Source organism: Passer domesticus, chromosome 4, assembly GCF_036417665.1.
Source record: "Passer domesticus isolate bPasDom1 chromosome 4, bPasDom1.hap1, whole genome shotgun sequence".
NCBI classification, from domain to species: Eukaryota; Metazoa; Chordata; class Aves; order Passeriformes; family Passeridae; genus Passer; species Passer domesticus.
The window spans coordinates 42,693,086-42,719,260 of NC_087477.1; the positions used below are offsets into that span (position 1 = coordinate 42,693,086).

A 26,175-nucleotide genomic window follows, 5' to 3' on the forward strand; every position below is an offset into this window, starting at 1 on the left:
AAGTCAGCAAGTGTTGATTTTATGGCCTGAGTCAAGAGAAGGCCCATTTTCTCTATGCTAATTGAGACAGTTTTTGAATGTATTTCAGTTTAGTCATTCATGGTTTGTAAATATTGAATTTAGTTTAACACTGTTTTAATATAGCTTCAGAAAATAATATGCTTTGGCTTTATATGGCACTAACACAATTGACCACATTGTGTAAATTATGTAGTTCTAGATATTAAATATATACAGAAAATTGTACACATACATTGAAATTCAGTGCTTCCTTTTATAGTGGTTGAACCACCCTGAGCTTATGGTCAATAAGCAAAAAAAAAAAAAGTCATTTATCTAAAAAAACAGGGTTACAGTCCTTCTTACTGGCCCGGTTTTCTGTTTCCCCAGCATGAGTTAGAATCAACATCAACACAGGCATCTCAGGAAAAGATGTACAAGATGACACTTTATCCATTCTATCCTATACTACTAGAGAGATGTGTTGTTCTAATACTTTTTATTCATTTCTGTCATGGTTGTAAAAGAGTGAAGACTGATAGTATTAGGCTGTGGGATATGTTTTTTGCCTAGAGCACATAGAACATTACACATTGTCAAGTTAATGCTTGATAAGTAGTGGTAAATTTCATGACATGGAAAAATTCCATGAGCTCAAGTATTTTTTTCAGGGGTTCAATTATCAAATAATGGTCATCTTTTGCCAAATTCTATATGAAAATATTTACCATTCTTTACACAATTTTCAACAGCTACACCTTTTCCATTGGGTTGAATAACACTTCCCTGTGCATGCAAATCCTGCTTAATGTAGTAGTATTTGCATGAATAAACCATTCTCCTTTCTCAGGTCATGAGACCTTTACCTAAACTCTTAAGATTTGACTTATGAATGCAAAAGGAACATCTGTAGCACATACTGGATATTGTAAACTTGTCAAATTAGAGAAATTCTGAGTAATATATAATTAACTTTGGATAAAATGTAACTTGGTACACTCAGAAACTTTCTGTTTCTGTCATAAGAATGAAAAGAAACTTCAGTTATTTACCCTTACTTACTTACTTTGTAGTTTGAAATAAAAACTTCAGAATGTTAATCACATTCATAGTCACTTGGTAGGAAATAAGAAACAAAACAAAATATACTCGTGTTTCCACATAATTTTTAAAGCTAGATGTTTACAAGAGCTGACGATGGTTTCCCCATAAGCATTACTAATACCCAGAGACAGAAAGGTACCATTTAATGTGATGTACCAGAACCATATTTAGGTTAGTTATGTTTCATTTCTCGAAATGATACCCCTGAGTGAATTGCTTTTTCAAAGTAGGAATTTGTGTCAAAAAAGCTGGCAAAATCACAACCTAAAATATCCTTTCTTAAAAAAATAGAAAAAATAAAAGTAGTAGAAGCCAAAAACCATCAAAGGGTAAAGTTTACATTTGCAGCAAAACTGTAGCAAAAATAGAATATGTAAATTTACTGTTTACAAATGTACAGTGCTGTGAGGAAACATACCTATCTCTGGGGTACTGCTGTGGTTCAGCAGAGTAAAGATTTAGCTCTCCATCTCTTCACAGCTCATTTTACTTCCAAGACAGTGCTGTGACAGAGCAGTTCAACAGACTAATTACACTATTTTGCATGCAAGTGGTGAAATGCGTAGGTAAATGCCGATTTACCACATTAGCACTTCAGAGGGAAGTGATTTTTTTGAGGATGGAAAATGGAATGAATATGAGTATCAGATTTTATTTTTAATCTCCCTTGTTTTTAAGCCAGGAACATTAGGAACCTTCTAGTTCCAGTTGCAGACATTGATGTACTGAGTTAATCAGCGCCATATCTAGAAGGTGTTGATTGCTTGCTTCGAATTTAGTGAAACTACAGCGGCATGAATTTTCACCTGCTCTTCAAAAGCTCATTCATCTCCCTGGATGCCTAAAATGCTCACCCTGCTTCAGAGCTGCTCCTACTGAACTCTTTAGACTAAAGAGGTCTTGGATATGCTAATCAGATATCCATCTGCTAATATATTATCAAGTAGCAGAGAGTAATGAGCAAGCCTGTCAGCCTTTGTAGCTCTCCAACACTTAGGGCATTAGTAGCCAGAGCAGTAGAGCCGTTAAAGTTGAAAACATGGGTGTTTGGGTGCCAAAGTACTGCTGAAATTCCAGGGATAAAACCTAGCTATGATGTTTGGAATTTTTGTCATTTATCCTCAGTTTTATCTGCTTGATACTAAACAGTGGCAATTAGACATTTGCTTGTAGGAGCCCAATAAGGGACAAACCACGAAGAAGTAAAATGGCAAAATGAAAATAGCTTTTATTTTGAGCATTCTCTCAAATTAAAATGGTTCATTTTCCTAGGACTAATTGTAAGTACTAAATCTAAAAAATAGGCTGTTAGCAAAGTAAAATACAGAAAGAATTCCTAATGCTTTGATGGACATTTAGAGGAGAATTTTGGAGAAAAAAACTTATGCAAGGAGAATAAATGGACTTTTCCCATTCTCTGATGAAGATAAATTAGATAGTGACCAGTAGAGATGGTTTTTTGAGCCTCTGAATAGGGAGTGAAGTGACAAAGAGAAATGTCAAAGTGTCATATTGTTGTCATATTGTTTTTACATTTTAAAAGTCAGAATTTCTGAGAAATATAGTTATTTCACAACTATTAGTTATAAGTCATTACAATGAGGACATTGAGAGGCAAATATTAAGTGTAGTGCATGGCTACATCTCAAAGTGCTTCTTTGGATAATCTGGCCTTAAGTCATGTAAGGTTTGAGAAGCCAAGTCTATTATGTACTAGTGCACTTGAGCAGAATGTTTTTGTGACACCTTGTCCTAAATAACATTTTTATCTGTAGGTACTTAATGCCTTTTAAAAATCTGGGACTTGCTGCTTGATGAGTCATCACAAAGAAGCCGGGGAGATGGAGGAGATAAAACTGGCTTCCAAAACATACTGACATACTGATGCCAGTTCCCCTCTTATCCTGCTCGTGTCTTTGTATTTTTTGTTGGTTTTTTGGTTTTTTTTGGTTGTTTTTTTTTTTTTTTTTGGTGGGGTTGTTGTTCTTTTTTTCCAGAAGGGGTTGTAGAACCAGTATGTGTACTAATAACTACAGAGGGAAAATCACTGAAGAGGGTCTCACAAGTGCTGAGAGAAAGAGCTGATAAAAGATTTTTACCTCACTGTCTAATATTGTATCTGAAGGATTCCAAAAGCAATATGAGGGCACAGTCTCCTGGTTTCATTTACTGTTAGTCTAGCCAATGTATTTATTGACTGACATTAAGTACGTCATTATTTGCACACATGTAAATTAAAGCAAACCAAAGCCCTTTATTTCTGGTTGTTTATTGATGTCACTGGTTGACAGTGAAACAGGGTGGATGAAAAAAAGCATGTCAGTTGTGTGAGGATGACAGAACATGTGCTGAAGCAGGATGATTTCATTGCCTTTTACTGCTTAAAAGCCTGTAACTAAGCATTGCAATCATTCTAGGCTCGGCAGGGCTGGAGAAAACTGATATAAACTGTGCTATTCTAAATCTCAGCCCTTTAAAAATATGAAACTTACAAAGAGAGACTATTAATAACCCTGGGATATATATTTTGAAATGGATCATTATACACTTCTAGGAGCATATTGGTTACCATTCCTGCCATATGTTTATACATTCTTGATCCACATCCATCTGGCACAGAAATCTGTCAGAATGTGTTCAAAAGTGATTTGAAGGATCTTAAAAGCCAAGTGCAAATTTGTACTCTGGCTTGTGCAGACCACAGGAAAAAAAAAATCCTTTTTCAAAATTCAATGTAGTGTTTTAAATTAAATAGCACAACTTTAAAAATTGTCATTAGACAAACTGAAAAAGAAGTTGAAGGGATTAAATAGCTGTGTTTTTTGAATCACTATTTGAAAAGCAAATAAGAGTTACTTGAAAGTATCTTTGGACATTTCTCAGGGCAGAGCAGCCTTGTCTTTATTTTTAGTTAGTATACAAAAAACAATATCTGATATTGAATTTTAAATATTTAAGAGAAAGTTCTTCGGAGAGGAATATCAAGATGTAAAATTACAAAGGGTCACACTTTTTCCATTTGCCAATTAAATTGAAATTAGAATTGACTAATCTATATACAGGCTTGTATTTTAATGTAGATATGCTATAGCACAAAGTTAGATCCTTTTCACAGTTGGGGTTCCAAAAATCCTCTCTTGTGGTCAGTTCACATCAATTAATTTTTTTTTAGCAAACACATGCATTTTGTATTTAATTTTTATGTTCTTTACAACAACCTTATGCAGCACTACAGGTAGGAGGAAGGGTGCCTGGAAAGCTGCCCGGTGGAAAAGGACCTGGGGGTGATGGTTGACAGATGGCTGAACATGAGCCAGAGTGTGCCCAGGTGGCCAGGAAGGCCAGTGGCATCCTGGCCTGTACCAGCAATAGTGTGGCCAGCAGGACCAGGGCAGTGACTGTCCCTCTCTACTCAGCACTGGTGAGGCTGAACCTCAAGTCCTGTGTCCAGTTCTGGGTCACTGAGGTGCTGTAGTGAGAAGCTTCTCTGGGTCCTGCCCCAGAGAAGGGCAATGGAGGTGGTGAAAGGTCTGGAGCACAAGTCCCTTGGAGCAGCTGAGGGAGCTGGAGTTGTTCAGCGAGCTGGAGTTGTTCAGCCTGGAGGAAAAGAGGCTCAAGGGTGACCTTATCACTGTACAGCTGCCTGAAAGGAGGCTGTAGCCAGGTGGGGGTCAACCTTTTCTCCCAGGCAACCAGCAGCCAAACAAGAGGACATAATCTAAAACTGCACCAAGGGGGTTTAGATTGGACATTAGGAAGAATTTCTTCAAGAAAAGGGTGATTAGATATTGGCTGTCCAGGGACCTGCTGGAGTCACAGTTCCTGGAGCTGTTTAAGAAAACACTGGATGTGGCACTCAGTGCCATGGTCTAGTTGACATACTAGTGTTCAGTCATAGGTTGGACTTGATGACCTCAGAGGTCTTTTCCTATCAAACTGACTCTGTGAATCTTAAAACCAAGTGTTAAGAGCACAAACCAAGCTTTGGACCAGGGATGACAACATCTTGTTAGTGGTAAGTTGCAAGTGTCTCCAGCTGTATCCTGTTTGCACTCTGAAATGCTTTGGATGGTACCTGTGAGCACAATCTATGATGGAAAGGTGCATGATGAGTGTATAATTAAAAGTATCTATGCCACTTAAGTACTTATGCAACCCCGAATTCCAACTGTCTTCTCAATTAAATACAAATAATTAAAATGCCAACTATTAGCATCCTGTAATTATGACTCTTACCAATTCCATCATTATCTACTCATTTCCCTACATGATAATACCCACCTGGAGAGACCCTTGTATCTACAGTCTTCCCTAACCAGCAGGGTGTTGGGGTTTTTTCTTTATTTGATAAAATAATAGAAAGTTAATAATAATCTTTCAGACATGGCTTACATGTTGTAATTCCAGAAACTGTTTCACTGTAAAACAATAAGAAAACTTGTGTTTGATCCAAAGCTGATTTAGTGAGTTTTGAATAACATTACATATGATTTAATAGATTATTATTTTAACAAATTCCTGTCCATTTTCACATGTACATATTCAGTAATAAGAGAGAATTTTTATACTGAGAATAGGTTGTTTTTTACTGATGTAATGGGTGGTTTAAAAATAAGTATATTTGATGTAGTTTTAGGTATACAAAAATTATACTGCAGTCAGTACAAATGTTTTGAATAACCTGAAAAGAATATGGTTATTCCTACCCCCAGCTTTAGTTAAAATGTTGATATTTAGGGTTTGGTTAATACTGCATTTGCTTTAATTCTGGAATCTGACATTTTCAACTAGAGTTGCTTTCCTGTCTGATTTCAAGTGTTCAGGTGCTCTGGTGGAGTGGAACCTGTTAGGGTGCTGCTTACTAATCAGGGCCTGCTGACCAGTGAAATGCCACATTAGCAGTGTAGAAAGTGACACCGTTCATCTGCCTAATGAGCCATTCAAAATACCAGCCATCAATCCCAGCTTCAAGCTCCTTCGTGCTGAATTTGAATAAGAGACCTGGCCCCACTGACTGTGCTGATCTAAAGGGACCCACACAAGGGCTGCCTTGTTTCCATCTGCTTATTCCTTGGGCAGTGCCCTTCAGGACATATCTGCTGTTACAGTGTCCACCTCACAGGTGTCACATGCATTATGCCAGAATTAAGAGCCTGAAGTTGCCATTCAGCTGGGATCATTCATATCTGGAAGCAGCTGAGTCCCTTGTAATGCCCACCATGTAGCCCATGTCATGACATCCTTGTGCCACTTCTACCTTTTGTCAGGATGCAGCATCTCCAAGCTGTGACATTTTCCAGAATATTCTCTTAATTACCAACTTGCAGTTTATCATACCACATGAAGGGTGTTAGGCAATCCCGCCAGTGGACACAACAGAAATACACCTAGAACTGTGTAATATGGCGTGAATTCAAGCTTTTACTGCCATTCTTCTGTAGAGATTGGTGTAGCAGAGAGAGAAAGGAATATTAGAGAAAGGAATATTATTAAAATACAAAGGTGTTAAAAGCTATAAATAGAAATAGTGAGCTTATGCTTCTTTCTTCCTCCTAGTCTTTCTCTGTTTCTCTTTGCCCCTCTTTCTCTCTTTTTTCTCTTTTACTCTCACTGCAAATGCTGAAAAATACTAAAATGTAAAATACCTTGTTGAATTCTGGGAAAACTAATCAACATTTCCATAGTACGTTGACAATTGACTAATAAAGACTTAGTGTCATAAAATATGCTTTCAAATTAGTATCAAATAATATTGAATACCACAATCTCCTAAGTACCTCAGAAAGCATTAATCAGCACAGCCCAAATAGGAACAACTTAATTTTTTTATCAGCAGTGCTTTATCTGCTTTAATTTTTTCTGTATATATTTCCATGACAACTAAGGGAAAAATAAACTCTTAACCAAAATTCAGTGAAAGCAAGACAAAACAAGCTGCTTTGATTCATGCTGTTCGGATAAATGTCAGTTTGGCAGTCAGCTGTGAATATTTTTTTTGTGTAACAGAACTTTTATTTGTTCTCTTAAAAAACAAAAGTGGGACAATCATGGAAATATGGGATTTTGTTTATTCATGGAGTTTTGTTTTGAAATATTTACATTTATAAATTTTTCTTCTTTTTAATGCTAATGATTGTTGCCTTGGGTTTAAAATCCTTTCTGCTATATCTGTTTTCCTAATCTGTCTTGAAGAGATCTTTAAATATGACTGAGCTAAAAAGATAAGACATAAAAGCAGAATGTTTGGTGCTGTGATGTTATGTTTCCTTGAAGAGATGCATTTTATTTTTACCTGGGATGGCTTATATTTCTCCCAAATAGGTAGATCAACACCCCCTGGAAAAAAATGGAGATATTCTGGCTGGGAGCATCGTGTCTCACAACCCGCTGTCAGACTTACTGGGGACAATTTTATTGTGTCTTCGCACAAGCTAATAGCACATGCAAATCATTGCAGTTTTTCATCTCTGGTTCTCTGTGATTGGCATCTATTTAGCATGCTTATCTCTATAAACCTCTTGTATAAATGCAATTTTCAAACATATGGAAAAGAAGAAACCCCAAGATAAGAAGCGGTAAGTGAAGCTGGAACCCAGGTCCTGGATTTAGGATTTTAAAAACCATCTCTTTTTCAAAGTAATATTGATATGAACTGTTATTTGTCCTGTCACAAAACCATTGATACTGGCCTTGAGTTAAATTTTGGAGTTACATGATTTGGGAACAAACTAGCCCTGGAAAATAAGGTTCCTGGTCTGTGAAAATAGTTGTGCTACTTAAAAAAGGAAAGCCACAAACAAAACAAAACAAAAGTAATGTGGGTAGGTCTTTTGACAAATAGAAAATTTGATAAATTTGTGGTTGAGAAATATTTTTCCTTTAAAAATATGAATTACTACTCTCTCAGATGCCCTTATTGTAAAAATCTACTGAATATATATTTTTGGAAAAGAATTTTCTTTCTTCACATGAATGTGACTGCAAGCAACTTGCTGTGCAAATTAAATATTGACTATTTGCCATCCTTATTATGCTTGGTAGTTCTGAATTCTTGCCTAAATCATATGATATTCTTGCTTTCTATTTACCTGATGACTTCAGAAAGAACTTTAGATATTAATAAAATAAAAAAAGTCAGCAACCTCCCCATAACTCTGGAACAAAGAATTATAGAATTTTGTACTCTTTTGCACTGTTCCTTGTTTTATGACAAAAACGGTTAAAATTAGACTGATTTATGATTTAATTTGTGAACAGATACATTTTAAAATAATTTTGCTGAAAATAAGTATATTTGTATGTATATTTATTTTACTATAAAATCTGAGATCAGGTTATTTTTTGGCTTATTGAACCACATTTGATGATGTGCTTTCTTCCCTCACTAATTTACCACTATGTGCAAATATCTTCCTGCCAAACTTGCCTTACTCATGTAGACAGATCCATCTGGGTTAGTTTGCTTCCAAATGTGAGAATTCATCCAAGAAGCAGTACTTATTGTGAAGAAGATGGAGCGTGCTCAGTGCAGGAGGCAAAACAAAAAAAACCCACCAAACCCTAAGCTGTTCTTCAAAATTTTGATATTGTTTCCTAAAAGTAAAACTTGAGCATTTTGTTGAAAAAAGTAAACACAGCAGATTCATCCAGGAACAAAGTGAATTCATTTTAAGTTCAGTAAATAATTATTGTATGATGTTGTTCACTGAGCTTCACAGATTAGTTTGGCTGACTGGGTCTTTGACTATATTTCTCAATAACCTCTTTCTGTGCTTTCTTGTGTCAAAAATAGTTTTTTCAAAAAGCTCAGTCTAACCTATGTGAAAAGTCAGGAAATACAATTTTGTGCTGGAAAAAAGTAATAGTAGACCTACATTTGCCATGCATTTGAAAGGCAAAGTGCAGCTTTTGCTTGAAGCTGAAAGATGTGGAGCCTGGTGACCTCCTGCTGCAAAAGGCTTGACCAGCCAAGGGATTGGAGTCCCAGTCAGGGGATGGATCCTGCACGTGTGGGTGACCTGGCTGCCTTTGGTGGGGTTTACTCCTGGGTTTCTGCAACAGAAACAGCAGAGTGCTGTGCTTGGCAGCACCCTGAGACCAAGACAATTTAGGCATAATGGGTTATTGGTTGTGGGTGATGACAATTCACTTTGGCTGCTGACCAGATATTGCAAGAAATTGCTGGCTGCAGGCTGGGTTACAGACCATGTACCCATATAAAAATAAACTGCTAGATACTAAAGACTCCAAATCCCTATTCACAGTGTCCCTTAGGGTAATATGACCACATGCAACAGCAGGCTAATGCATAACTTCAGTCTGGGTTATGCACTGTCTGCATAATTGCGCTGGGCTTTGCTTACTGAAGAGGCTTAAAAGTAAAAAGAATTGAGAAATGCGAGGGCACATGTATGACATACAAAATATACTCACCCTTTGTAGCCTTTGGTTTGCCCTGGAATTTTGTTAATAAACATCCCGAGAGTGTTTAATATTTCATTTTAATTGAGGACAAAAGCCTCTATTATTTATTCAGATTATTTCAGAAGATAAATAGCTATGGCTGTTTTTAAAATTGGATGTAAATTATATATTGGTTTTTAGGTCAATACCATTTTAGAACTTAAAAATACATACATACGTTAGAAAAGAAATCTTATTTCATACACAGTTTCGCCTTGTAATTTTCTGTGGCCGTAATAAATATATGCAAGTCTTATAATGCACTTTGCTTTTTGTGGCATCATCTGCAGAAGTATTACAGGTCAACATAAAATTAGGCCAGACACACCTATTGGTTCTTTTTATTTCCACTGCAACAATGTTGTAGGTACCTTCAGTTCTGTCCTTTGTGTTCTTGGAATTTAGCTGGGGCAGCCTAGCTGTGTTTCAGAGGATGTTATTTTGGTTAAGTGTGTGTTTATGTTTAAAGGAAAAAGCAACATGTAAAGTAGCACCCTAGCTTTTGTTTCCTTTTCTTTTAATCTGTGGTTAAGGTTTAGGTAGTGTATAAACATGTTCTGCTCATGAGGATTGCCTTGAGTATCAGTTGGGATTTATGGAAGAAAGAAATTGTAGCTTCTACATTTTTATGGTGCATTTCTGAGATTTTTATTGCTGGCATCAAGACTGGTTGAGTTCTACTCTTATATTTTCCAGGCTGTGACTCCTGGGCCGTGTGCATCTGGTTAAGGACAGATAAATTGTACCCTTACTCAAAAGCCACAACTTAACATACATTTTATATATATGGAAGTAATAGACTGATGTAAGCAACTGTTTTGCTCTACTCTGCAGGTGTTTGGAATCTGGATTTCAGCCATAATCAGGCCCATTGGAAGGACTAGAAATAGGAAGGAAGTTGAAACAAATCTAAAAGGCATCTTGTCTTTCCATTAGGAATTAAGAGTGGCCTCTGTGTGACCCTGGATAATTTTGGTTTATGGTTTGAATTGCCTTCTTCTGAGTGACTTCTTTATGTAAAAGAAATTTGGACTTAGAAAATTATTGTGAGCTGTATAATGGGGAGGAAACTTTAGGGAATGAGACACATGTGTCCTAAAAGGACATAAAAATTGGAAAAATTGTGACTACCAATACCTACAGAGGGAGAAAAAAAAAAAGCCTAACTGGTTCAAAAAGGAGTGAATTCCATAACGTTCTAAGATTCAATCCTAATTCTTCTATAATTGTATTTAAAAGCCAAATGATTATAGCCTCTTTTTTTTTCATGTTTTCCCTGCAAGGTGAGGCAAAGCTGGCCAAATGTCATTCAAGTTATTCCATATGTGGAAAACACTGTTTAGAATTTCGTGTGCTGCAGCAACATACAGGCTTCTATTTGGAAAAACAGGGAAAGATCAGCACTGATATTTGGAGAGAGCAGCACTGATATTCTCTACAATTGTTAAATTGTTATGATGGCTAAAAATACCACCAGTTGCTATAGCAACTGGAATTTGAAAGCTCACATATTCCTGCTGCTTCTACTCCCTTTCAAAAATTTATCAAAACAAACCTTTTCTTGCCAATAAGTTATAATCTTTAGCTGTTATATTAGCTGGATTACATAATGCTTTTTTCCTTCCTGCTCAATTATATGTTACTTCAGGGGAAAAAAGTACACTGGAACTTATTCTATAAACTGTAAGTCTCCATATTTTACTTATAAATGTTGAGGTTGAGGACTAAATAATTTCAACAATCCAAAGAATTTCTTTAGCACCATAATAATAACGTTTTGCTATTATAAATGCAATTAATACATTGAATATTAAATATGTGATATAAGGTAAGTGTAAATATCCAACACCTATTCTCTTAAGTTCTATATCTGGGTGATTTTTATTGGGGTTTTTTTGTTAATTTTTTATTGTATTATTTTGTTGTCTTTGATATTCTTCATCTTAACAAATTCTAATCCTTTGGTTTTTGTCTGCATTATGCTAGCTGTGTCCTGAGATAGCTTTTAAAAATTTCTGTCTAAGGCTTGACAATGTTTAATTAGTGTCTTTGGCAATTTCTTTCAGTCTCATTTTTCCTCAGGCATGAAATGATATAGTGAAAAACCAGAAACTCCCCAAAAAGCAAAATCATCTTCATCAATTAATAGCCTTGTGGGTTTTTTGGTAGTATGCTCACATTTGTGGTGTCATTTCTAGAAAAATAGTTCTCCTTGAAATGTTTCAATATTTCCCACTGATCAGCTTTTTTTGCTGTTTCTCACTAGTGGTGTCTGTATGGAATTTCCATCAACTTCACCCCATGACTGATTGGCAGTAAGGCTTTCTAGATTGAAGTTGGCTGTAAAGGCAAAGTCTCAGGCAAGTGGCTAAACGACAGCATGAACAGTCCAAGCCAAACAAAACTCTCTCTTCTGTGTCTCAAATAAATCAATATGTTGTGCAGTCCAGAGTAAGATTTGTATTTTAGGACATGACTACCTAAAAAGCATATTGTGAGACCAGATATCTGAGCTTACAGTACCAGGATGGGTTTGAGAATTGTGTCCACAGATTTGGATAGCCTCAACAAATTAGAGTATATTTTTGACTGAATTTTAGCAACTACCAATTTTACTGAGTGCATCAAATGTAAAACACAAACAAAAATATCCAAATTTCCAACCTTGGACAAAATTCCCTGTATGATTTTTTTAATGAAAATTTTCTTTCGTTTCTTTCTAGCTGCATAAGGCACTAATGAATATGATGCCTGTTGAAGGCATTGAACTCATCCCACACTTAACAAACTCAGGCCATTTGTCTGTATAAAATTCAGGGGCATTCTGGTCTGCCTGGTGCTTACATCCAGTTTGCTTGGTATGACAGAATGAAATTTGCCCAAGAGCTCAAGACTGACCTAGTGCTTCCCTTACTGAAGTTAGAGGTACTTTTGCCACTGAGAGACAGGATTAGGAGCAGATATGATCAAATAGAGCCCTTTAGAAAGTATTACAAAACCCGTTTCTGGCTTTTAAATTGCCTGTCATAAAGAAGAGAAAACAATGAGAATATAGTTTTTGTGATCTTTATTTGCTGCAAAATATTTGTAGAACTTCAAAGAGATGGGCCATGTAAGAGTGGTGTACATACCTCTGTTTGCAGGACTGGTACAAAAACAAAAAGTAGAAAATAAACGCAAAGCAATTTAATTATCTCTTGCTGCTATCTTAGAAAATAAATGCTTAGAAGAGCTGCATGAAAGTGGAGATCTAAAATATTTTATCAGTGATTAGGAGTGCATTTGGTTTATATTGGTTTATACATGTTGGTAATTCTCTGCAAATTTCAACCTTTAGCCTGTTCTTCATATATCATGACTGAGCTATCATATATTGCTTGCTTGCCACTACAGTCATTAGCATATTCTTCACCTTTCTTTTCATAAAAAAATGAACCAGAATACATCAAATCTCCATCTTACTTAGGATGTTAAATATTCTTCCTCAAGCAAAACCCTTAATTTTGAAAAGGAATTTCATAAATTGATTTTCTGTTGGAAATCAATAACTAAAAAAATTATGGTTTTAATCCCTTAAAATTGAATATGTGTGTAGTTCATTAATCATGGTTCTAATTGGATGCAATATTCTTTTAAGAGTTTTTAAAGAACTTTATGTATCATCTGGTAAGTATTTTGGATAAGTTGATTATATGGTTTAGAATTATATCAAATGACATTGAATTTGAATCCCTCTACCATGGTGGAAGGAAATTAGAAGTTTAATCTATCCGAAGACAGAGGACACTTGCATTTCAGCTTCAGAATACCAACCAGGTATTTCTGCAAGATTTTGCCTCAAATTTGTGGTGATCTCTTAGGGATGAGTTATTTTAATGACTAAGTCTAACAGGGTCCTGTTTTAAAACAAAGAGATTGACATAAACTTGAAAAATATATCAGGGAGAAATTCTAAAATGACAAGTTTGTGGTGAAATAAAATCTCTTTTCTCCAACTAATTTAAACTGGTAAGTTAAATTTAAAAAGCCTTACCAATCAGATACCATTTATTTTTTCCCTTTTTAGAAATCATCGTTGTTATATGGGCAAATTTATTCTGTATTTCAGAGTCTTTAGAGAACATAAAAACTTAATTTTGTCTGAGGGTTGAGTTTCTGTTATCCAGCTAGTAAAGACCAAACAAAATTTTAAATGTTATCTGACTGGAGGGTGAAGTACCTGGCCTATTTTGAGGACCACTGTGGTTTCCATAGTAACAGAAGAGGAGCCCATCAGCATGCAGAGCTTAGTATTTCCTTCTGTTTCTCTTTTGTATGGATTTAATAGTAGGACACTTAGAATTATTTGTAGCTACTTAAATATAGATGTCAGACTGATAGTATTTGCACTTCTAATTACTATGAGAATCAGAATTGTACCTGTAAACTGCTGATCAAGATGGCAATCATCAATATATTTATATGTAAACCACAGTAATTGGAATTTCTTACTGAACCATACGTTATTTCAGTTTTGATGTAAGAGAAAGGATTTTACTTTATAGTTTTATCAGTGCCATTCAGTCACTGAGAATGTGTAGGATTACTTTGAGCATGGGTAGACCCCTTGTATGCACAATATTTTAGAATCAATTTCCCAAAATTAGGGATAGGTGAATTTCATGTGATGAGGCATATAACGTCTGTCCAACCTGGTCAGAGTACAGAATATACTACAACAATAGACTACACCTTAAAAAAGGGAAAACATTTCAGTGAGATTATTAGAGTTCTTCCTAGAAGGAAGAGCTAAGTCAACTGGGCTTATCTAATATAAAGAGAAGAGAAAAAAGGCAGCAGGAAAATTGAAGGGAACTATTCATCATAGTGAGGTAAGATCAGGCAAGAATTATACAGTGCAGTTTTCAGTGAGGAAGTTTTCTACTACATATTATTGGAAACTTCCTAAGGGTGAAGATAATAAAGAACTGAAATAAATTGCCTATAAAGTTTGGATTTTCCACTTTGGAAACCTTCAAGAAGTGACTGCTTATAGATATGTCAAGTTGATTTCTGTCTTCAGGCACAGTTAAGGAAAAACAAGTGCTTTAATTCCTATCTGCTATGACTCCTGGATAATTTTCTTTGATAAATTAACTGTGAGACTTCTAAATAAAGTTAATATATTTCATCAGTGAGTGCTTCAATATAAGCCAAGAGAAAACAAAGAAGTACTATTAATAAAAGGAATAAAAGAGAGAGTGGTTCAGAAAATAGGATTTATTTCAGCTGTTGTTATACTACTACTACCACAAAAATTGTTAGGGTTTTGCCAGTGAGTTTTATGAAAGATAAATTAGTACTACTGAAAGTGTACTTTGAAATGTTGCTTTCTGACAATGTATACACTGTTATTCAAAATAATAATAGAATAAAAGAACATTAATGCATTTCAAAAATCATTAGACAAGAAGTCTACTATTTTATTTTGAGATACCTCCCAGTTTTGTTGCTATTGCATACTGTATATTTGCAGCAATAAATATATTGAGGTACTTCAGTACAAACAATCCTCTCTCCTCCACAAGATCTTTATACATAAATAGGTTAAATATATGTCACAAATTATTTACAGATTGCACAGGAAGGCAGCATCACTTGGTTTTAGAATACATTTCAGGATCTGCACAGCAGACATTGCAGGTCCTGAGAATGTGCTGTTTCAGATGTCATTTCCTAGTTATTGACTTCTCCCCTGCTTCTGAAACCTATAAAGAGATTTCTCTATGACGGTTTTTCCATGAGAATTTAGAACAGCACACTAGAATCTGAACATGCATATAATCTCCAAATCACACTGTTGCCTCCTCATAAACCCAGCTAAGCTAGGTAATTGTGCTTTTCTCACCCAGTTTTGTCCTGCTTAATAGTCCACAAACAACTTATGATAACACAGTTGAAGCAATGAATAATGAAACAGCAGATGGAAATAAATGTCACTGTGAGCAGAGTAATATGCACATCTAGGTCATAAACTGTAACTGTCTGCTGCTTTGCGAAGGAGAGTTTCTAGAACACCTTTTTAGTAAACAGAGCATTCTTACTAGTTCTAGATTGTGTGGTTCACAGAAAAGTCATTTCTCTGTGTTTGTTTTTGTGCCTGGTCTTCAAATGCTCCTCATGATCTTGCCCACGGGTGATTCTCTACTGCCTTGATACATCTCAGACATGAGACAGCAGAGCAAATGGAGTAAAGAAAAGAATGATTGAAATATATACAGCTAGGGGAAGAATTTTCTCCCAGACATTGTATTCTCATTGTTTCAGCATTCCTAAAATTCATCATTTTGACTCAAGCAATGTGACACACATACACTGAACATGATACCTCCTTTCTTCCATCCCAAAACTTCATGAGTGGTTTGCCTTAGTTGTGTGATTTAATCACCATTTTGTTTTTCTACGTACTGACTTACTATGGTCATGTTTTCTTCTCTTTCAGCCACTTTGTCCAAATTTCTCAATCCTTCTGTATCCTGCTTTCTTTGAACCTGTGGGAAAGTCAAGACATGTCTAGCAGAAGTAGCTACAAAATAGCAATTGGTGCTGCTATTAAAACTGAGGTAAAGAAGGCATTAAGCACCTTTTCTTAGTCATTGTATTTCCCCCTGCATCCAGTAAAGGATGGAGATTTTCCTTAGCCTTCCTTTTGTTGCTAATGTATTGATAGAAACATTTTTATTGTCTTTAATGGCAGTAACCAGATAAGTCCTAGTTGGGGTTTTCCCCTTCTAACTTTATGCCAGCATAACCTCACAAGAACTTGGAGTCCTCCTAAGATGTCTTCCCCTTCTTCCAAAGGTCATAAATTGTCTATAACAGACTTCCACCAACATTTCTGCCTTGTTGGTCTATAAATACTCAATCCTATCATCACCATCATTAGCTCTAAACAGTTAAAGCACTCCCTAGTATACAGGGCCATGCCACTGCATCCTAAAAGGTAAAGTTTGAAATGGAAAAATGAAATGATAAGTTGAGTTGAAATTCAGAAATGTAAGATTCTGATTGTATTGTGTTTTATTGAAAATGACTAGATTCTGGATATGAGAACAGAAAATTCTTTCTTATCAATAACCATTAAAAGTGATTTAAAAACTATTTAAAAATTTAACTTGTTTTCTTACTTGTTAAAAATCAATACACTTTGTCTTGACCAATTTGAATAACTTTGTATCATTGGCGACTTTTTGAACATAATGTTTGCTCTCATTTCTAGTGATTCAATTAATGATTATTCATTAATAAGTATGCTAAACCACAGACCCTCTCAATTTTCCAAAGGTTACTTCTTTCCCCTGAGAAAATTGTCAATTATTCTACATTTCTATCTTGTGTCTTTCCCTTTGTTATTTATTCAAGTGAGAAACAGACCTGGTTTGACACGAATCACTGAAGCAAGACGCTTAATAGTATAAAATGATTGCTGCTGTGATAGAGTTTATTAGAACTGCTCACTCTGCCTTGTTGTTATCCACAGAAAGGATTAATACAGATTTACCAATTATAAAAATTTCATGCCAAGATCGTATAAGAAAAAAACCCCAAAACTAAATTCCCTATCAATGTCTTCAGAGCAGTGCATCTTAGTGTGATCTCAATAACATGAAAAGTGACAAAGTGGCATTCAAAAAGATAAGGAGATGGCAGTAGTTATTCACTAAACAGATCTGACTTATCCCATATCAAAAGATTTAGCAACAGTTCTCCCTAGAACAATAGGAGCCAGGACAACTAAGTTACTTGTTCTTCACTATTCAAGAATAGCTCAGAGACTTGTCTATAAAGAATGCTACTTTGTTATATATACTCCCTTGTCTTGTGGCTACCACTGAAAATTAAGTCAAACAAGAAACCTCCAAGACTGAGAAGACACATGCAGGTATTGTCACATTCATTCGAGTGAGGTGAAATAGCCAGAAGTCTCAATAGTGTTGTGATAAATAAATTAATACATCTTTAATGCAAGAGATCCACATGTGGGCTAAGACATGATGAAGTTTGGTGGGGTTTTTTTGATTGGTTGGTTTTGGTTTTTTGTTTGTTTGGTTTTTTGGGGGGGGGTTACCTTTTTTTTTTTTTTTTTTTTTTTTCAGTCCCAGTAAAATGTTTTGGTTTCTGACACTACTAGGAATATACTAGTTTTATTCTGGAGTAAATTTACTTCCTGCTGCTTCAGGGTTAATGTTAAACAAAAATGCCCAAATCTATGAACCCAGATGTTTAGAACCTAGCTTGAATTTATATAGCTTACTAAATCAAGAATTCATTCTTAGCATTGAAACTAAAACCAGTGTAAAAATTAAAGCGAGTGATTTTTTCACAATTATAGGCAGAATATTGAAAAAATGAAAGTTAAAGGTACAGGTAAAATACAGGTAATTTTTCTGTGTAAATAACTATGAATATAAGGAGTCATTCATAGAGAAGCAGAAAAAACTCCTGGTAGTAGAAGGTAGATAATTGTAACAATCTGTCCAAATATTTCACTATAAATTAACTGAAAAGGAGTTATAATGAAGAAAGACTAAGATCACAGTTCATTGAACAGTTCAACGTGGTTGAGTTCCTGAAGTGATATGGTATGGATTAAGGGCTCAACTTTATTGGGTCAAAGGATTAATTGTCCTTTTAAGGTGAAATTTCACGAGGTTGCTGAGCCAATTTAACAGAGAATGGGTTGGGAGAATGAGTGCCACTTTTAGCAGCAGCAATTGCCTGTTATCTGGAGAGACTTTCCCTTTCTAAAACTTTGGCTATAATTGCTTACAGTGTCTAGAGAGAAATGGGAAAACTGTGAAATTCAGGAGAAAAAACCTCACTAGATTCTGAGGGGGTAGAGAAGGAGAATTTATTTTGCCTAAGTGGTCACTGCAGCACTTGAAAACCTATCCATCACTTAGTCTGGATGATATTCAAAGACTTTGTTATATTTATAGGTAAGAATCTATTTCTAAGTGATTTAATTGTGCAGAAAAAGACCCCATGGCTGCAGTGTCTTAAGTTTACTTTTTGGCATTTGTAATATTTGAAACAATTTGTAATAATTTGTAACTTCTTGTCATTTTAGGTTGTATTTTTAGGTTCGTTCATATATTTGACTCTATTCAGAGAGATAACCATCGGACAGTTATAATACTTGAAGGGAATAAAAATAATCCAAGTGATCTTGCCTCACAGTACCTGTTTGTCACACTGATGACTGAAACTTAAGTCTTCTGATTGTCAGCCAAGTATTTATCCCTGCTCTGTTTTTTTTCTAGGTAAATTACACAGAACTGTCCTGTTGGTGTAAATGCAGCAGCTACAAAACACTGTGTTTAAAAAAAAAGACATGTAACCTTTACTAATTCTGCAATTGTTGATAATGGGAACAGAGGTATGGCTTACAAATGTGAATCTCAGCTTTTGATATTATAAAATGCATATCTGGTTCATGGTAAAGTCTTGGCTTTGTTTGTTTGTTTGTTTGTTCTGTTGGTGATTTTTTATTAATCTGTGTTTTTTTACCTCACAGTATAGTAATGTCAGTAAGGGAAAATAATTTGCCTGTCTGAAACATAGACATGCCATATAAACAATGCATTTTGACCCACATCTGCTTAGTGTTTTCACCTTTTGAGAATAGGTTATTAGAGCAACTCTGGTATAAATGTCATTTATGGAGAAACAGGGGAAAATACCAGGTGGTATTTTGCTGTAACAATGTGGTCATTTCAAAGCTCACGGTATTACTGCTACTGTGTGGTATCCTGGTCTTGTAACTAATGACAAGAGATCCTTGCTGTGCTTCATTTTTCTGATGTTTCTATAAATGGTGCAAAAAACTTTTAGAGTTACAGTGCTTTGTGCAAACCTGAAACTTTTATATATTCTTCTGTTTCTTGATAACCTTTTCATGGAAAGATTTTTAATACTAGACATACACATATTTTTTTTATGTATATACTGTCTAGTGTATTTACCTTATGTGCTTCCCAAAATCACTTGGTAACACTGCAAATCAGTTAGTACCCATAAAATGGAAGACCAAGGTGCTGAGGTTCTCAATGACAGAGTTAAAGGTGATTTGATAATACCTACTGACAACTCAAGCTCACAGTTTCTGTTTCATGTTATTCTCATCTGTATGCTCCATGCTAATCTCTGTGCTCAACTATTAAGATACAAGATTATATATTAATGCTTTCATAACTGTCCATATTGAACTATTTTAGAAGTAGAAATGTTAAATATTGTCAGCCAATATAGTGGAAATCATATTCTAATATGACTATGATTGAAATCAGGTTTGGGAAATAGCTCCAAATCATCTCTTTTTAAGACTTCAAATGTGTAGCACCTTAGAAAGATCTCTGCCTATGGGTCTAGTGATAGAATTATTTTAGAGAGAGTCTAAAGTATTTAAGAGACTTGAAAAAGATGGAAGCATTCGATGTAAATCTCTTCAGAAGTTAAATGTACAACTCTTCAGTTGTTTTGAAGGTTTCAAATACTTTTTAAAAATATCTTTTTCCATTATATTATTTCAAATGCTAGTTGGAAATAGAAGGAAAAAATACCTATTGTTTTCTCATGAAACCACTCTGTCTTTTTTCTCCATCTCACTGGCATTTAAAGTGAGATACCTCTCCAGGAGGCAATCTGCCTTTCACTTGCATTTATTATTTCCCTAAAAGTCATTTGAAATAGGCAAATAAACAATCACAAAATTTCAAGTAATTACTGCACTTAATTTTGACATTTCCTGTTAATTAATAAAGCATAACAGGTTTCCGTTTGTTTCATTATGTTTAATTTAATAAACTTTTAAACACTGGAGAGGTTTCTGAACAGAGCACTGTTACAGCCCATCCCTGTCAGTGGGGGTAACTCAGGTTCTTGCATTAGATTCCTCAGGGGGGTCTACTACACCCCTTAGGTTTCACTTAGAGTGAAATGACACTGAATGACTGGTGTTTATAAATAAACATATATATATATGGTTTATTTTAGTACAGTTTTGTTGCAATAGAAAGCAGGTATGTAGCCATTTTGGTTGTTATTATCTACAGAAATGCAGCAATATAAAGGAATAAAAATAGCACTTCAGAAGATGCGCGGGGGGTGGGGGGAAAGAAAGGATAAGAGAAGGAAGACATCATCACCTCCTGATCCAGAGATGAAACTTGATTGTTGCAGTTTCAATGTCTGTTTGCTAAAGTAATGGTTGCAATCTTGATCCACCGGGCGTGGGGAAATCCCGTGAAGCACAAACCCAATTGGTTAAAATACACTGAAGTTAGATGGGAAGCACCCCACTATCTCCCCTGGGTGGAAGTTTTACTCTGGCTGTTGCAGCACTGTGGATCATGCACAGTCCTCTGCTGGAATGCCCCAGAAATGAGTCTGGGGGTGCTTTGGGGTTTTTGATAGTTAATGAGCCCTTCTAAGTCTGCCTCTCACATTAGTGCAGTTGAGGCACCTATGCCCAGTGAGAAGGGATGAACATTCTCCAGCTTATGTGTGTAAATGTGAATGTCCCATATGGATGTGACCTTTCCCAGGCTGGGTTTGGGCAAGACACTGGCATGATAAAAAGCACTATCCCATCTGCTTACCATCATCCATTTTCCTTTTCTGGCTCAAACTCCAGAGCCTCTGCTGGCGAGTGTTCACCCCTCTGCCTTATGGAGACCAGTGCCACTACACACTCAAAACCTCTCCTCCTGCCCATCTGGGGTTGCAAATCTGGTCCCAGAGAAGCACCCTACCACCTTCACAAATGGCTAAATATTTGATCCATTAACCATTAACATCGCAGTCTCTCACAAGCAGCAAACATTTGAGAAGGACGGATTACTCACATTTGCTTTTCTGACTCACTATACATTGTGTATTTTGGCTTATGGGCATTATATAAGCACCAAATCTCAGCATTTTGACCATAAAATAATTGCATAACAAACCAGTCAAGTAGCTGAGGCTGACCTATGAGTGTGTTTCTTTCTGGTATTACATTTCTTTCCAAAGCTTGTTTAAGTCAACAGGTTCTTACTGACAAGGCTATTTCAGATATGAGCTAGAAGTAAACCTGTCTCATTCCTCACTAAGTGTTGTTATTGAAACAGGGAGGAATTAGTCGCTATTGCTGATTTTAAAAACTAAAGTTCTATTCAGTCTTGAGAACCTGGATTTCTCTAAGTATGATTCTTGCTGTATTTTAATGACCTGGAAGCTAACCATCACTGTTTAGCCATCACTGTTTACTCTTTCTGTGCTTGTTGTAGATAAATATGCACCTCCACCCTGAGACAGGAATGTAAAATAGATGGGCTGATTTAGAAAAATGTAGATGATTAAAAATCATACTTAGGTAAGACTGAATCCCAATTCTTATTTGAATTCTCATGATTTCACCCTAACATGAATCTCTGACTAGTTCTGTAAGCATATGTAAGTTGCTGACTTTGGATCTGTCAGTAAGGAATTATTGAGATAGAATGTAGAATAAATAATGGCCATTGAAAATGTTGAATTCAAGTCTCTCCATTCCATATTGAGTGTTCTGGTTACCAGCTTGTAAAATATTTCTGCATTTTCTTTATTTAGCCTGTAATTATTCTGTACTTTGAGAAACAATTTTCATAGGAGAGCACCTTGTTCCAGACTGGTTATCAAGGCTCTTTTCATGAGATAGGTGCATATCTCCACAGACAAAAGACATAATGAACCTTTCTGTCTTCCATGTTAAATTAGAGTTATGCAAAACACAAGTGAAGCATCACTTCCAGTTAATGTACTCAGAATCCTGGCTGCCTCAAGAAAAGTGGCATCTGAGCAAGGTTTTGTAATAACTAAGTTATATATTTGAGAACTACACTGAAAATTAAGTGTTCACTCTCTTTGTGCATCAGGCACAGTGTTTCTGCTGACTTGGTCATCTGCCTTTTTCTCAAGATTTTTTCTAAGATGTTTCCTCACCTCTGTCAGTTCCCCAGGGAAAGTTATTTGCATGTTTTGATTTTAAGTCCAGTAGAGATTCAGTACTGGTAAGGATATTTCAGAGAGGTAACACATTTTCAATGTGTCTCACAACTAATGGGATCCTTTATTTATATCTTGATAAAGTCTTTTTTCCTCTATCTGTGTCAGAATTCAAAGAAAAAAATAAAAGTCTATTTCAATTATTGATGTTTAAACATAGCATTAACAAAACTTGTCTCTTTCTCACTACAAGCCCTTTTTTATATAGCATTGAATGTGTTTATATTTCCATTCTGCTGTTTATGAATAAATTCCGGTAAATAGTGGTAAACCAAACTGGGATCTATTTTGATAGATTGAGATAGCACAATAGTACTGCAAGCTAACTATTAACCTTTTCTTCCCATCTTGGTATTGCAGTTTAGAATTACACTCTGGAAGGATCCCAATAAGACAGGTTGGAATATAGGATTAACAGAAGGAAATGGCTTATCATTTGCTTTATGATGCTAGCCTAAATTCTCTGTCCATTGACAGTGAGGCTTAAACTGGATTTTTCTTTCTCAGATACATATAAGACTATAACTTCTATAATGATTTTCTTATTCTAACTTTTTACCCTGTTTTCAAGGTCTATTAAGTAACTATATTTTTGCTGTTATAAACATTTTTTAAAATAGTATTTTTGTTATCTATAACCTTATAGAGTGATATTTGCACCCATATAATTGTGTGATGCACAAATTTAACTTCTACTTTTCTTGATGTCTAGCAGGTAGAAAAATCTGTGTTGGTTTTGAATTTCGTATGTATTGGTGTGTGTGTCCTTACTTTCCCTGAAGCCCATCAGGGACAGCTTAAATATGTGTACCAAATTATTTATACAGAGAAGTAGTATGACTTTGAACTAATTCCCATTTGCCTGCTAAACAGCAAGAATAATTTGGCATCTTGATAAAGTATTATTTACCACTGAGGACAAAATTTTGTCTCTCGGGATGAACAAATCATGAGGCTGATTTGAAAAGCACCTATTTTATTTGTCAATCTGGAATGGGGGTCTCTTGTGTAAATAAATGAATGGCCTTTCTAGAAGCAGGCATCTATCTCTGCAAGTTGTGCCAAAGCTCATGTGTACGCTGTGTCAGTGTATGCCATGTTTATGGATGGATGTAAGATGATGGAGTGCTAATTGCTAAAGCATTGTGACACTTTTCAGTATGAAGTTAGGGATTCACAATGATTGAAAGAAACACTAATTTAACAATCTCAGCTTTATAGAATTGCTGTTTTTTCAAGGGGTATAGATACTTTTTCCAAAATCTCAGCTTTTCACTTTCTCAGCCTGCCATTTCATCTGCAAGGTACTCATTTTTTTTCTTATTCTGCATTAAATTTTCCTAAATGTGTAATTCTTTTGAATGTGGTGTCATACATAGGCTATTACTGTGTTCACTTGGTGCATGACTGCTTTTTATGTTGTAGTGACTGAATTACGTGTCCTAGGCCTCAGTTTCTTTAATAACTGTCTTTTGATCAGTCCCTGTTTCTGGATTTTCAAAAGTGGGGTAGTTATTTTGCAGGAGTGAAGCAGAGGAGTGGTACTGTTACCCTTTTGTCATGTGTCTAGAGTAAAAGGAGCTTATTCCAGTGTAAAGAGCATACTTGGTACTGCTTGTATACAGCTGGGAACAGTGTTTTTTTCCTGGATCACATATATTTATTTCTTACTTACATGACACAGGCAACATAGATGAATCTGTAGAATCCATAATGGAAAGACAGAGATTTTGCAGCAAGGAGGATCTATGCTGCTGAGTTCTATGGGGAAAAAATAAAATGAAGACAATAAATACTGAATTCTCTTAGCAGAGTGTAAAAAAGTAACTAGGGTTAGCAACATTGTTCTTTTAAAATCCCTTTAGATAAACAGAATATTTTACTCAGTTTGATCCCTAAATTTGGCTTCTGGTACATCTGAGGCTTTTTAGATAGTGACAGATATTTTTAGCAAATTTTTATATGTAATTTCAGCATCACCAGCATCTTAAAGCTATTGAATGATGGGCAAGCCAATATAAGATGCATAATAGATATTTTGCAAACCAGATGATCTCCTGCTATAGAACATCCATTTCAGGTAATAACATAGATCTCATGAGGAGGAATTTTCTAATTATTATCCAAATTATAGTAAAATTTCTGATACATTCCAAACGAAATTTTATGGTGATGTGTGAAAAAGAAAAAAAAAAACACTCAAGAGAATAACAGTCTGACACAAACTGGCATACAAAGGGAGTAGCTGATCTCCCTTGGATGTTGCAGATGAATGCACTTAGAGAAAAAAAAGAATGATGGATTACATTTGATCTTTGAAAATATTTAACAAGTTGAATCTACAGAAACCATATAATATTTGTAATTGCAAAAAATCACATCATTTATGTTGAAGTCTTGAATGTGTGATCAGATTGGATAATAATCCAGTGTGAACATGCCTTTTTATTGTTTCTGTCTGACACACAGCTGTAAAATTTGCCCAGAAATGCTGTTTATCAGACATGAAAATATTCTTCTGAAAACTAATGAATGAAGCTCACAGTGTAGACAGCACAGTGTGAAAATGAAACATGTTTCTCCTTCTATGGTTCTATGAAAGTGGAAGAGATGAATGGAAACATTATGCTTCCATAGTGCTAACGTAATTTCCATAATTGCCTGGGAAAACTGGGTTTTTGAATATCTGTATTCCTCAAAGCTTTTTAAAATGTACAGAAGTTGAAAAGAGGGGTTTAAAATTAGGTTTTGTGATGTTCAGGACACTTAGCTGAAATTTTACATTCTATTGTTCTATTAATGGTATTGCTATCCAGTATGGTATTGGATTTTCATTTAACATGAAAATAGTTTTCAAATATTGCTGAAATAGGACTTTGCAGTTACTTATCTTGAGTTCTCAAAATGGTAAGAGCCATCAGCCTTATTGTGATCACTCTTAATATCTATGCAATTAACTGAAACTTAATCTCAGGGTTTAAACAGAGTAATTGCCATAAGTATTTGGATAATGAACTTAATTCGGATGTCAAAATTGTGAAGTTTTTAATAAAAGTTCTCCTTTAATGGGTATATCTATGGATTCCAAGTGGGATATAAAATCCAGTATTTAGATCTGAAATTGCCACAGATGAGTATGAATCATAATCCAATAAATGGAGACAGAGTGTCTCGAGACTCTTTGCAGTGGTCAATACTCAAGTTGTGTGATGGAATATTTGGTGTCTTTCTGACTGCATTTGCAGTCACTGCAAGCTGCTCTTCTGTGTGTGGCAGCCACACCAGCTTTCAGCTGCTGACCTCTATGTCTGGTATTATGGACTACTACAAATTGAATCAATCTGCAGATTTAAGTCTAGCATGAGCTAGAGCTCTTCCCTTAATGACTTCAAATCTTCTTAGCATTCATCTTTGCAGAAAAATTTTCTCTTAGTTAGCTAATGTAACAATACTGCCTGGTCTTTCTAATTCACAGAGACCTACTGACCCTTGTTCTTCTTCAGCTCTGCAGACATTTTCCATTCAGTATGAGGGTGAAGCTTA

At 35.4% G+C, this 26,175-nt stretch overlaps 1 long non-coding RNA gene across 1 annotated transcript in view; it reads left to right on the forward strand.

Moving 5' to 3' along the window:
• The window catches only part of LOC135299086 (uncharacterized), a 53,289-nt gene that overhangs the window by 17,936 nt on the left and 9,178 nt on the right, over positions 1–26,175 (forward strand). The window contains exons 2-3 of the long non-coding RNA XR_010361141.1: positions 16,049–16,169; positions 18,870–18,985. This is a non-coding gene — a long non-coding RNA (uncharacterized LOC135299086). The remainder of the gene's footprint in view (positions 1–16,048; positions 16,170–18,869; positions 18,986–26,175) is intronic.